Source organism: Oncorhynchus tshawytscha, linkage group LG10, assembly GCF_018296145.1.
Source record: "Oncorhynchus tshawytscha isolate Ot180627B linkage group LG10, Otsh_v2.0, whole genome shotgun sequence".
NCBI classification, from domain to species: Eukaryota; Metazoa; Chordata; class Actinopteri; order Salmoniformes; family Salmonidae; genus Oncorhynchus; species Oncorhynchus tshawytscha.
The window spans coordinates 82,567,953-82,580,890 of NC_056438.1; the positions used below are offsets into that span (position 1 = coordinate 82,567,953).

At 42.2% G+C, this 12,938-nt stretch overlaps 1 long non-coding RNA gene across 1 annotated transcript; it reads right to left on the minus strand.

The window, feature by feature from the left end:
• Nucleotides 1-6,649: 6,649 nt before the first annotated feature.
• Nucleotides 6,650-12,318, minus strand: LOC112237562. Its single transcript, XR_002951437.2, has 5 exons — nt 11,973-12,318; nt 11,642-11,742; nt 8,095-8,247; nt 7,095-7,225; nt 6,650-7,001 (listed from the first exon to the last, which is right to left on the minus strand). It is a non-coding gene; the product is annotated as an uncharacterized LOC112237562 (long non-coding RNA).
• Nucleotides 12,319-12,938: the final 620 nt, after the last annotated feature.

The window sequence follows — 12,938 nt, forward strand, 5'->3', positions numbered from 1 at the left end:
AGTGGTGATGGTAGTTGTAGTGGTGATGGTAGTTGTAGTGGTGATGGTAGTTGTAGTGGTGATGGTAGTTGTAGTGGTGATGGTAGTTGTAGTGGTGATGGTAGTTGTAGTAGTTGTAGTGGTGATAGTGGTAGTAGTTGTAGTGGTGATAGTGGTAGTAGTTGTAGTGGTGATAGTGGTAGTAGTTGTAGTGGTAGTAGTTGTAGTGGTGATGGTAGTTGTAGTGGTGCTGGTAGTTGTAGTGGTGATAGTGGTAGTAGTTGTAGTGGTGATAGTGGTAGTAGTTGTAGTGGTGATGGTAGTAGTAGTTGTAGTGGTGATGGTAGTAGTAGTTGTAGTGGTGATGGTAGTAGTAGTTGTAGTGGTGATGGTAGTAGTAGTTGTAGTGGTGATGGTAGTAGTAGTTGTAGTGGTGATGGTAGTAGTAGTTGTAGTGGTGATAGTGGTAGTAGTTGTAGTGGTGATAGTGGTAGTAGTAGTTGTAGTGGCGATAGTGGTAGTAGTTGTAGTGGTGATAGTGGTGATAGTGGTAGTAGTTGTAATGGTAGTAGTAGTTGTAGTGGTGATGGTAGTAGTAGTGGTGATGGTAGTAGTAGTGGTGATGGTAGTTGTAGTGGTGATGGTAGTTGTAGTGGTGATGGTAGTAGTAGTTGTAGTGGTGATGGTAGTAGTAGTTGTAGTGGTGATGGTAGTAGTAGTTGTAGTGGTGATGGTAGTAGTAGTTGTAGTGGTGATGGTAGTAGTAGTTGTAGTGGTGATGGTAGTAGTAGTTGTAGTGGTGATGGTAGTAGTAGTTGTAGTGGTGATGGTAGTAGTAGTTGTGGTAGTGGTGATGGTAGTAGTAGTTGTAGTGGTGATGGTAGTAGTAGTTGTAGTGGTGATGGTAGTAGTAGTTGTAGTGGTGATGGTAGTAGTAGTTGTAGTGGTGATGGTAGTAGTAGTTGTAGTGGTGATGGTAGTAGTAGTTGTAGTGGTGATGGTAGTAGTGGTTAGTAGTGGTGATGGTAGTAGTAGTTGTAGTGGTGATGGTAGTAGTAGTTGTAGTGGTGATGGTAGTAGTAGTTGTAGTGGTGATGGTAGTAGTAGTTGTAGTGGTGATGGTAGTAGTAGTTGTAGTGGTGATGGTAGTAGTAGTTGTAGTGGTGATGGTAGTAGTAGTTGTAGTGGTGATGGTAGTAGTAGTTGTAGTGGTGATGGTAGTAGTAGTTGTAGTGGTGATGGTAGTGGTGATGGTAGTCGTAGTGGTGATGGTAGTAGTAGTTGTAGTGGTGATGGTAGTGGTGATGGTAGTCGTAGTGGTGATGGTAGTGGTGATGGTAGTTGTTGTAGTGGTGATGGTAGTAGTAGTTGTAGTGGTGATGGTAGTAGTAGTTGTAGTGGTGATGGTAGTAGTAGTTGTAGTGGTGATGGTAGTAGTAGTTGTAGTGGTGATGGTAGTAGTAGTTGTAGTGGTGATGGTAGTAGTAGTTGTAGTGGTGATGGTAGTAGTAGTGGTGATGGTAGTAGTAGTGGTGATGGTAGTAGTAGTTGTGATGGTAGTAGTAGTTGTAGTGGTGATGGTAGTAGTAGTTGTAGTGGTGATGGTAGTAGTAGTTGTAGTGGTGATGGTAGTAGTAGTGGTGATGGTAGTTGTAGTGGTGATGGTAGTAGTAGTTGTAGTGGTGATGGTAGTAGTAGTTGTAGTGGTGATGGTAGTAGTAGTTGTAGTGGTGATGGTAGTAGTAGTTGTAGTGGTGATGGTAGTAGTAGTTGTAGTGGTGATGGTAGTAGTAGTTGTAGTGGTGATGGTAGTAGTAGTTGTAGTGGTGATGGTAGTGGTGATGGTAGTGGTGATGGTAGTGGTGATGGTAGTCGTAGTGGTGATGGTAGTGGTGATGGTAGTGGTGATGGTAGTTGTAGTGGTGATGGTAGTTGTAGTGGTGATGGTAGTTGTAGTGGTGATGGTAGTTGTAGTTGTAGGTGGTGATGGTAGTAGTAGTTGTAGTGGTGATGGTAGTAGTAGTTGTAGTGGTGATGGTAGTAGTAGTTGTAGTGGTGATGGTAGTAGTAGTTGTAGTGGTGATGGTAGTAGTAGTTGTAATGGTGATGGTAGTAGTAGTTGTAATGGTAGTAGTAGTTGTAATGGTAGTAGTAGTAGTAGTTGTAATGGTAGTAGTAGTTGTAGTGGTGATGGTAGTTGTAGTGGTGATGGTAGTTGTAGTGGTGATGGTAGTTGTAGTGGTGATGGTAGTTGTAGTGGTAGTAGTAGTTGTAGTGGTGATGGTAGTAGTAGTTGTAGTGGTGATAGTGGTAGTAGTTGTAGTGGTGATAGTGGTAGTGGTGATAGTGGTAGTAGTTGTAGTGGTGATAGTGGTAGTAGTGATAGTGGTAGTAGTTGTAGTGGTGATAGTGGTAGTAGTTGTAGTGGTGATAGTGGTAGTAGTTGTAGTGGTGATAGTGGTAGTAGTTGTAGTGGTGATAGTGGTAGTAGTTGTAGTGGTGATAGTGGTAGTAGTGGTAGTAGTTATAGTGGTAGTAGTTGTAGTGGTGATAGTGGTAGTAGTTGTAGTGGTGGTGATAGTGGTAGTAGTTGTAGTGGTGATAGTGGTAGTAGTTGTAGTGGTGATAGTGGTAGTGGTAGTAGTGGTGATAGTGGTAGTAGTTGTAGTGGTGATAGTGGTAGTAGTTGTAGTGGTGATAGTGGTGATAGTGGTAGTGGTGATAGTGGTGATAGTGGTAGTGGTGATAGTGGTGATAGTGGTAGTAGTGGTAGTAGTTGTAGTGGTGATAGTGGTAGTAGTTGTAGTGGTGGTAGTGGTAGTAGTTGTAGTGGTGGTAGTGGTGGTAGTTGTAGTGGTTGTAGTGGTGGTAGTGGTAGTGGTAGTAGTTGTAGTGGTGGTAGTGGTAGTAGTTGTAGTGGTGGTAGTGGTAGTAGTTGTAGTGGTGGTAGTAGTTGTTGTAGTGGTGGTAGTGGTAGTAGTTGTAGTGGTGGTAGTGGTAGTAGTTGTAGTGGTAGTAGTTGTAGTGGTAGTAGTGGTGGTAGTAGTAGTTGTAGTGGTGGTAGTAGTAGTAGTAGTTGTAGTGGTGGTAGTAGTAGTAGTTGTAGTGGTGGTAGTGGCAGTAGTGGTGGTAGTGGTGGTGGTAGTAGTAGTAGTGGTGGTAGTGGTGGTAGTAGTAGTTGTAGTGGTGGTAGTAGTAGTAGTGGTGGTAGTAGTAGTGGTGGTAGTAGTAGTAGTGGTGGTGGTAGTAGTAGTTGTTGTTGTGGTGGTGGTAGTATTTGTTGTAGTGGTGGTGGTAGTAGTAGTTGTAGTGGTAGTAGTAGTTGTAGTGGTAGTAGTAGTTGTAGTAGTGATGGTAGTAGTAGTTGTAGTGGTGATGGTAGTAGTAGTTGTAGTGGTGATGGTAGTAGTAGTTGTTGTGGTGATGGTAGTAGTAGTTGTTGTGGTGATGGTAGTAGTGGTGATAGTTGTAGTGGTGATAGTTGTAGTGGTGATAGTGGTAGTAGTTGTAGTAGTTGTAGTGGTGATAGTAGTAGTAGTTGTAGTGGTGATAGTAGTAGTGGTGAGTTGTAGTGGTGATAGTGGTAGTAGTCGTAGTGGTGGTGGTAGTCGTAGTTGTAGTGGTGGTGGTAGTGGTGGTGGTAGTAGTAGTTGTGGTGGTGGTGGTAGTAGTAGTGGTGGTGGTGGTAGTAGTCGTAGTGGTGGTGGTGGTAGTCGTAGTGGTGGTGGTGGTGGTGGTAGTAGTAGTGGTGGTGGTGGTAGTAGTCGTAGTGGTGGTGGTAGTAGTAGTGGTGGTGGTGGTAGTGGTGGTGGTAGTAGTAGTTGTGGTGGTGGTGGTAGTGGTGGTGGTGGTAGTGGTGGTGGTGGTAGTAGTTGTAGTAGTTGTAGTGGTGGTGGTGGTAGTAGTTGTAGTGGTGGTGGTGGTGGTGGTAGTAGTTGTAGTGGTGGTGGTAGTAGTAGTTGTAGTGGTGGTGGTAGTAGTAGTTGTAGTGGTGGTGGTAGTAGTAGTTGTGATGGTAGTAGTAGTTGTAGTGGTGATGGTAGTAGTAGTGGTGATGGTAGTAGTAGTTGATGGTAGTAGTAGTTGATGGTAGTAGTAGTTGTAGTGGTGATGGTAGTAGTAGTTGTAGTGGTGATGGTAGTAGTAGTTGTAGTGGTGATGGTAGTAGTAGTTGTAGTGGTGATGGTAGTAGTAGTTGTAGTGGTGATGGTAGTAGTAGTAGTTGTGGTGGTGGTAGTAGTAGTTGTGGTGGTAGTAGTGGTGGTGGTAGTAGTAGTTGTAGTGGTGGTAGTAGTAGTTGTGGTGGTAGTAGTAGTTGTGGTGGTAGTAGTAGTTGTGGTGGTAGTAGTAGTAGTGGTGGTGGTAGTAGTAGTAGTTGTAGTGGTGGTAGTAGTAGTTGTAGTGGTGGTAGTAGTAGTTGTAGTGGTAGTAGTAGTTGTAGTGGTGGTAGTAGTTGTAGTTGTAGTGGTGGTGGTAGTAGTAGTTGTAGTGGTGGTGGTAGTAGTAGTTGTAGTAGTGGTGGTGGTAGTAGTAGTTGTAGTAGTGGTGGTAGTAGTAGTTGTAGTAGTGGTGGTGGTAGTAGTAGTTGTAGTAGTTGTAGTGGTGGTGGTAGTAGTAGTTGTAGTGGTGATGGTAGTAGTAGTTGTAGTGGTGATGGTAGTAGTAGTGGTGATGGTAGTAGTAGTGGTGATGGTAGTGGTGATGGTAGTTGTAGTGGTGATGGTAGTCGTAGTGGTGATGGTAGTAGTAGTTGTAGTGGTGATGGTAGTAGTAGTGGTGATGGTAGTAGTAGTGGTGATGGTAGTGGTGGTGGTAGTAGTAGTTGTGGTGGTGGTGGTGGTAGTAGTTGTAGTGGTGGTGGTAGTAGTTGTAGTGGTGGTGGTAGTTGTAGTGGTGGTGGTAGTAGTAGTTGTAGTGGTGGTGGTAGTAGTAGTGATGGTAGTTGTAGTGGTGATGGTAGTAGTAGTTGTGATGGTAGTAGTAGTGGTGATGGTAGTAGTAGTTGTAGTGGTGATGGTAGTAGTAGTTGTAGTGGTGATGGTAGTAGTAGTTGTAGTGGTGATGGTAGTAGTAGTTGTAGTGGTGATGGTAGTAGTAGTTGTAGTAGTAGTTGTAGTGGTGGTGTAGTAGTTGTAGTGGTGGTGGTGGTAGTAGTAGTGGTGGTGGTAGTAGTAGTTGTGGTGGTGGTAGTAGTTGTGGTGGTGGTAGTAGTAGTTGTGGTGGTAGTAGTAGTTGTAGTGGTAGTAGTAGTTGTAGTGGTGGTGGTGGTAGTAGTAGTAGTGGTGGTAGTAGTAGTGGTGGTGGTAGTAGTAGTTGTAGTAGTGGTGGTGGTAGTAGTAGTTGTAGTAGTGGTGGTGGTAGTAGTAGTTGTAGTAGTAGTTGTAGTGGTGGTGGTAGTAGTAGTTGTAGTGGTGATGGTAGTAGTAGTTGTAGTGGTGATGGTAGTAGTAGTGGTGATGGTAGTGGTGATGGTAGTTGTAGTGGTGATGGTAGTAGTAGTGGTGATGGTAGTAGTAGTGGTGATGGTAGTGGTGATGGTAGTTGTAGTGGTGATGGTAGTCGTAGTTGTAGTGGTGATGGTAGTAGTAGTTGTAGTGGTGATGGTAGTAGTAGTTGTAGTGGTGATAGTGGTAGTAGTTGTAGTGGTGATAGTGGTAGTAGTTGTAGTGGTGGTGGTAGTAGTTGTAGTGGTGATAGTGGTAGTAGTTGTAGTGGTGGTAGTGGTAGTAGTTGTAGTGGTGGTAGTGGTAGTAGTGGTGGTAGTGGTAGTAGTGGTGGTAGTAGTAGTTGTAGTGGTGGTGGTAGTAGTAGTTGTAGTGGTGGTGGTAGTAGTAGTTGTAGTGGTGGTGGTAGTAGTAGTTGTAGTGGTAGTAGTAGTTGTAGTGGTGGTGGTAGTAGTAGTTGTAGTGGTGGTGGTAGTAGTAGTTGTAGTGGTGGTGGTAGTAGTAGTTGTAGTGGTGGTGGTAGTAGTAGTTGTAGTGGTGATAGTTGTAGTGGTGATAGTGGTAGTAGTTGTAGTGGTGATAGTGGTAGTAGTTGTAGTGGTGGTAGTAGTTGTAGTGGTGATAGTGGTAGTAGTTGTAGTGGTGGTAGTGGTAGTAGTAGTTGTAGTGGTAGTAGTAGTTGTAGTGGTGGTAGTGGTAGTAGTAGTTGTAGTGGTGGTAGTGGTAGTAGTAGTTGTAGTGGTGGTAGTTGTAGTAGTAGTAGTAGTTGTAGTGGTGGTAGTAGTAGTTGTAGTGGTGGTAGTTGTAGTGGTGGTAGTTGTAGTGGTAGTATTAGTTGTAGTGGTAGTATTAGTTGTAGTGGTAGTATTAGTTGTAGTGGTATCTAGCATAAACAGTCCTAAGGGAATTTAATTGTTTGTACTATTCTTTTAACTAATTTCTGTCTTCTATTCATGTGCTGTTCTAGGAACCAATTTCTGTGTTCATGCAAGTGGCTGACTGTACAAATCCTCACTATCAGTAGCTGTAGTTTGGCAGTACGACCAGATTTTGTTTGGAGAACGAACAAAAGATATCTCAGTTTCAAGGTTTCAGCTTAGAGAGGAGGAGCCTCGTAAGGTATCACATGCTACGAACCAGCCGTGGTCCGTCACACGAATAGAACAAAACGGTAATGATTCATTAATTATGCTAAATCATGCAAATATAAAACTTGTCTGTGTATAGCCGTGTATAAGACAACTGCTGGGTCTTATGAGGCAGAGCTCCTGATTAACATGTGTACTAGCACGCTGACAATAAACAATTATTTATTGAAAGATTGACTTTGAGTGTCCCTGTGTAAGAATTTCCACGACACAGTGTACCAAAAAAAAAATTGCTTTCCAAAGAAGAGTCAGAAATAAGTTGTACAATATTTAAAGTGTAACTGCTGAAGCAAGTCACACTAATAAAATAAAACTAAGATTAAAAGTAACATGACAGAGTGTGTGTGTGTGTCACCTTGGCATCAGCTCCTGGAGATTGGTCAGGAGTTTGTTGTTGGTTGTTTGAAGTGTTACTTGGACTAGTAATCTTCTGTAATTTAGAAAAAACACCATCACATTTTGTAGGTTTTGGCAGTAACTCAAGTTGTAGAAAGCTGGTTTGGTAGAACTCCTTTCAAAATACCTTCAAAAATGTATCCAGTTTCTGTTGTTTCTGCCCTGGATCTCCCATGGTTTTATGTTCAGGCAACAGCACAGTTCAATTCTGCCAGCAGCACAAACAAAGATGCCACTTCCGTATGGTAATGAGGAAACCTTCAAAATAAAAGCTTGCATTTCAACACATTGTAATAATTAGTTGAATAATAAGATAACATTGGACAGTGATTAAAATGATATTGTGCCAGCAATATATAGCCATGTTATTACCTCATACCCTGTATATATAGCCATGTTATTACCTCATACCCTGCACATCGACTCAGTACTGGTACCCTGTATATATAGCCATGTTATTACCTGGTACCCTGTATATATAGCCATGTTATTACCTCATACCCTGTATATATAGCCATGTTATTACCTGGTACCCTGTATATACAGCCATGTTATTACCTCATACCCTGTATATATAGCCATGTTATTACCTCATACCCTGTATATATAGCCATGTTATTACCTGGTACCCTGTATATATAGCCATGTTATTACCTCATACCCTGCACATCGACTCAGTACTGGTACCCTGTATATATAGCCATGTTATTACCTCATACCCTGCACATCGACTCAGTACTGGTACCCTGTATATACAGCCATGTTATTACCTGGTACCCTGTATATATAGCCATGTTATTACCTCATACCCTGTATATATAGCCATGTTATTACCTCATACCCTGTATATATAACCATGTTATTACCTCATACCCTGTATATACAGCCATGTTATTACCTCATACCCTGTGTATATAGCCATGTTATTACCTCATACCCTGCACACGGTGCGTTACGTTACGTTTTACACTGAAGCGTTTCATAAGAGTTAGAGAAAATAACATTTTAAAAAAGGACAGAAAATACCGTTGCTGACCTTGATAATCATCACGTCTCTGTATTATATTTCAATCTTGTCGTTACTGGTTTAGAAAACTAGGTAATAAGACTTTACAGTATCCTCTAACCTTGACAGAAAAGCAACACCTCTGCGCCGCCGATAGCCTTGCCTCTGCGCCGCCGATAGCCTTGCCTCTGCGCCGCCGATAGCCTTGCCTCTGCGCCGCCGATAGCCTTGCCTCTGCGCCGCCGATAGCCTTGCCTCTGCTGACCTTGATAATCTAGTTAGTAAATAATATTTTTGACAACTAGGTAATAGCCCTATGCTTCTACTGCTAACCTTGATAGACAAGCAGCACATATCGGCCTACAACTTGTAAATACTTTTGTCCATCGCTGTTCGTTAAAGAGTGATTATACTGTGTCCCAATAGCCTGGTTAATATTCATTACATTTAACTTGTAAATAAATTAGATGGTCATTTAGAAAAATATATATATATTTGAAAGTTTGCCTTTCATTTAAAGATAGGTTGCTGGATATTTACCGCCCCTCCAAAAACTATCCGTATTTGTTTAATAGTGACCTTTATTTTCCGCCCTAGTTCATAAGACCGGAAGTAACGTTTTTTTCTCTACAAGCCAATATGTACAGTGCCTTGCGAAAGTATTCGGCCCCCTTGAACTTTGCGACCTTTTGCCACATTTCAGGCTTCAAACATAAAGATATAAAACTGTATTTTTTTGTGAAGAATCAACAACAAGTGGGACACAATCATGAAGTGGAACGACATTTATTGGATATTTCAAACTTTTTTAACAAATCAAAACCTGAAAAATTGGGCGTGCAAAATTATTCAGCCCCTTTACTTTCAGTGCAGCAAACTCTCCAGAAGTTCAGTGAGGATCTCTGAATGATCCAATGTTGACCTAAATGACTAATGATGATAAATACAATCCACCTGTGTGTAATCAAGTCTCCGTATAAATGCACCTGCACTGTGATAGTCTCAGAGGTCCGTTAAAAGCGCAGAGAGCATCATGAAGAACAAGGAACACACCAGGCAGGTCCGAGATACTGTTGTGAAGAAGTTTAAAGCCGGATTTGGATACAAAAAGATTTCCCAAGCTTTAAACATCCCAAGGAGCACTGTGCAAGCGATAATATTGAAATGGAAGGAGTATCAGACCACTGCAAATCTACCAAGACCTGGCCGTCCCTCTAAACTTTCAGCTCATACAAGGAGAAGACTGATCAGAGATGCAGCCAAGAGGCCCATGATCACTCTGGATGAACTGCAGAGATCTACAGCTGAGGTGGGAGACTCTGTCCATAGGACAACAATCAGTCGTATATTGCACAAATCTGGCCTTTATGGAAGAGTGGCAAGAAGAAAGCCATTTCTTAAAGATATCCATAAAAACTGTCGTTTAAAGTTTGCCACAAGCCACCTGGGAGAAACACCAAACATGTGGAAGAAGGTGCTCTGGTCAGATGAAACCAAAATTGAACTTTTTGGCAACAATGCAAAACATTATGTTTGGCGTAAAAGCAACACAGCTCATCACCCTGAACACGCCATCCCCACTGTCAAACATGGTGGTGGCAGTATCATGGTTTGGGCCTGCTTTTCTTCAGCAGGGACAGGGAAGATGGTTAAAATTGATGGGAAGATGGATGGAGCCAAATACAGGACCATTCTGGAAGAAAACCTGATGGAGTCTGCAAAAGACCTGAGACTGGGACGGAGATTTGTCTTCCAACAAGACAATGATCCAAAACATAAAGCAAAATCTACAATGGAATGGTTCAAAAATAAACATATCCAGGTGTTAGAATGGCCAAGTCAAAGTCCAGACCTGAATCCAATCGAGAATCTGTGGAAAGAACTGAAAACTGCTGTTCACAAATGCTCTCCATCCAACCTCACTGAGCTCGAGCTGTTTTGCAAGGAGGAATGGGAAAAAATGTCAGTCCCTCGATGTGCAAAACTGATAGAGACATACCCCAAGCGGCTTACAGCTGTAATCGCAGCAAAAGGTGGCGCTACAAAGTATTAACTTAAGGGGGCTGAATAATTTTGCACGCCCAATTTTTCCGTTTTTGATTTGTTAAAAAAGTTTGAAATATCCAATAAATGTCGTTCCACTTCATGATTGTGTCCCACTTGTTGTTGATTCTTCACAAAAAAATACAGTTTTATATCTTTATGTTTGAAGCCTGAAATGTGGCAAAAGGTCGCAAAGTTCAAGGGGGCCGAATACTTTCGCAAGGCACTGTATCTCATATACTATGTATTGCAGTGAATGGAGTGAGTCACCAGTCCTCTGTATTCAACCTGTTGCCCAGCACAATAGAGAAACGTTTAAAGTTTTGCAGATTCTATTAAGTCATTCCAATAACATACATTTGTTATAGTGGATTTCTTTAAATATACACCAGGGCGCTCCAACCCTGTTCCTGGAGCGCTACCGTCCTGTAGGTTCTCTCTCCAACCCTGTTCCTGGAGCGCTACCGTCCTGTAGGTTCTCTCTTCAACCCTAAACCCCCCTAGTCAAGTATCACCCCTCCTCCTAAACCCTCCCCTAGTCAAGTATCACCCCTCCTCCTAAACCCTCCCCTAGTCAAGTATCACCCCTCCTCCTAAACCCTCCCCTAGTCAAGTATCACCCCTCCTCCTAAACCCTCCCCTAGTCAAGTATCACCCCTCCTCCTAAACCCTCCCCTAGTCAAGTATCACCCCTCCTCCTAAACCCTCCCCTAGTCAAGTATCACCCCTCCTCCTAAACCCCCCCTAGTCAAGTATCACCCCTCCTCCTAAACCCTCCCTAGTCAAGTATCACCCCTCCTCCTAAACCCTCCCCTAGTCAAGTATCACCCCTCCTCCTAAACCCTCCCTAGTCAAGTATCACCCCTCCTCCTAAACCCTCCCTAGTCAGTTATGGAATGAGTTCCTAATATGTATTCAGTACCATGCTGATCCCAGTAGTCATGTGATTATGGCTGAGAAAAATATCCTGCTGTAGCCTTCTCCTCCAAAATGTTTGACTTTATTCTCTAAATATTTTTCTACTTTATTCTCAATTTTATAAAAAAATGTTTTCTGAAAATATTTCAACTTTATTCTCGAATTATTGTGACTTTTACTAAATTTTATTTGGACTTTATTCTCCAATTAATAGTGACTTATTCTCTTAAGTATTTCGAGTTTTTGATAGCACCCTCCATGCAATGTACTCCCCCCCACAACCGGCCGTGATTTGGAGTCCCATAGGGCGGCGCTCAATTGGCCCAGCATCGTCCGGTTTAGACCGGTGTAGGCAGTCATTGTAAATAAGAATTTATTCTTAACTGACTTGCCTAGTTAAATAAAATGTTAAATAAAAAATATTATGATTCATGAAAGTAGTTTCCTTCTTGACTCTTACACTCATATTGGTTTGGTGCGGTTTTCTGAACTCTGGTGCGTTGACCCCCTTAGTTCCGACTATTCGGTTCATTTGGACACTATAATGTAGCAAAGAGTCGAACTCTGATTCGAACTACAGCGCAAAATTATTTGAGAAAACGACCTTTAAAAAAATAATAAAAAAGGTAGGTTGCAGTCCGGAACATTTTTCTTGAACATTTGATTAAACTATGGTTTACATGAATCAACATTAATACATGTCTTACCTGATTCAAAATCGTATCATATGTTTTAGGATACCAAAATCTAAATGTCCATGAAGTTGTCCGTCACCGTGAGAAGGAAACAGGATATCAGCCTGATAGACCTAGAAAATGGTGCGATAACATTTGAGACAGATCAGCTGCGATGAAAAGGTGCTCGATAAAGAACTGTCTTCTTTATACTAACTCTGTGTATACTTGAACGATGTATTCATGTATAAACATATAGCTTTCTTTATTGATAATTCATATTTCTGGATTTACGCATGTCACGACAGTCTTGACCTAAAAACAAACCCGTATAACTCAGAGATCATAACAGCGGGATACTTACGCGGATAGTTCTTCCAAAACGACAGGACAGTCCCCGCGAACTGTGAGCAGAATAAACTATTATCAAACGCTGTGTTTGATGACCTGGGCAGAATAACATTAAATGAAACCAGCAGACACTCTCAGAAGGCGTCAGAAAGACGATCATTCGTGTATTTTTTCGCGGACAGTGGTTTAAATAGTCTCGCCATAGAGGAAGTATCGGGTATGCACACCATAACGGACCACGATTGGTTGATCAAATCGCCCTGTTCAAGACTCACCACGGAGCGACTTTTTACAAATTTTCCGCAGACCAAAAAAGACAATAATGTGTATCAAATATTGTTTATATATATTTTTTTTAAATCTCAAAATCTTCAAAATGTCGGTTGTATCCAACAGCTGGAACTCAGCCAGGTAAAAGAGCTCACATGACCTGACTAGCAACCAACTCACCACAAGCCTGCCAGCTCATGTCGTTCATCCTCAGGCTTTCCCAGATCTCTTTCTGGGTTGGTTTGTAATTACTCTGGTTAGGGCTGTTTAAAGTGGAACTGGCTCCATTTTTAGCAACATGAAATCTGATTCAAATCTGCTAATATACACACCCAGGAAGAATATGACATCGAACAAAAATATTCTGACAAGTGAGCACTTAGATGTGGTCATTTTCATGGAGGTGATGGGTGCTTTGCTGGTGTTACAGTCTAACTTTCGAACCAGGGACCCTCTGCACACAGACAACAGCCACCCTCGAAGCATCGTTAACCATCACTCCACAAAAGCGGCGGCCCTTGCAGAGCAAAGGGGGAACAACTACTTCAAGGTCTCAGAGCCAGTGACGTCACGGCTTGAAACGCTATTAGCGCGCACCACCGCTAACTAGCTAGCCATTTCACATCGGTGACACTGTCAGTGATTTATTTAGAATTCAAGGCACACTTAACCAGCATGGCTACCACAGCATTCTGCAGTGATACACCAT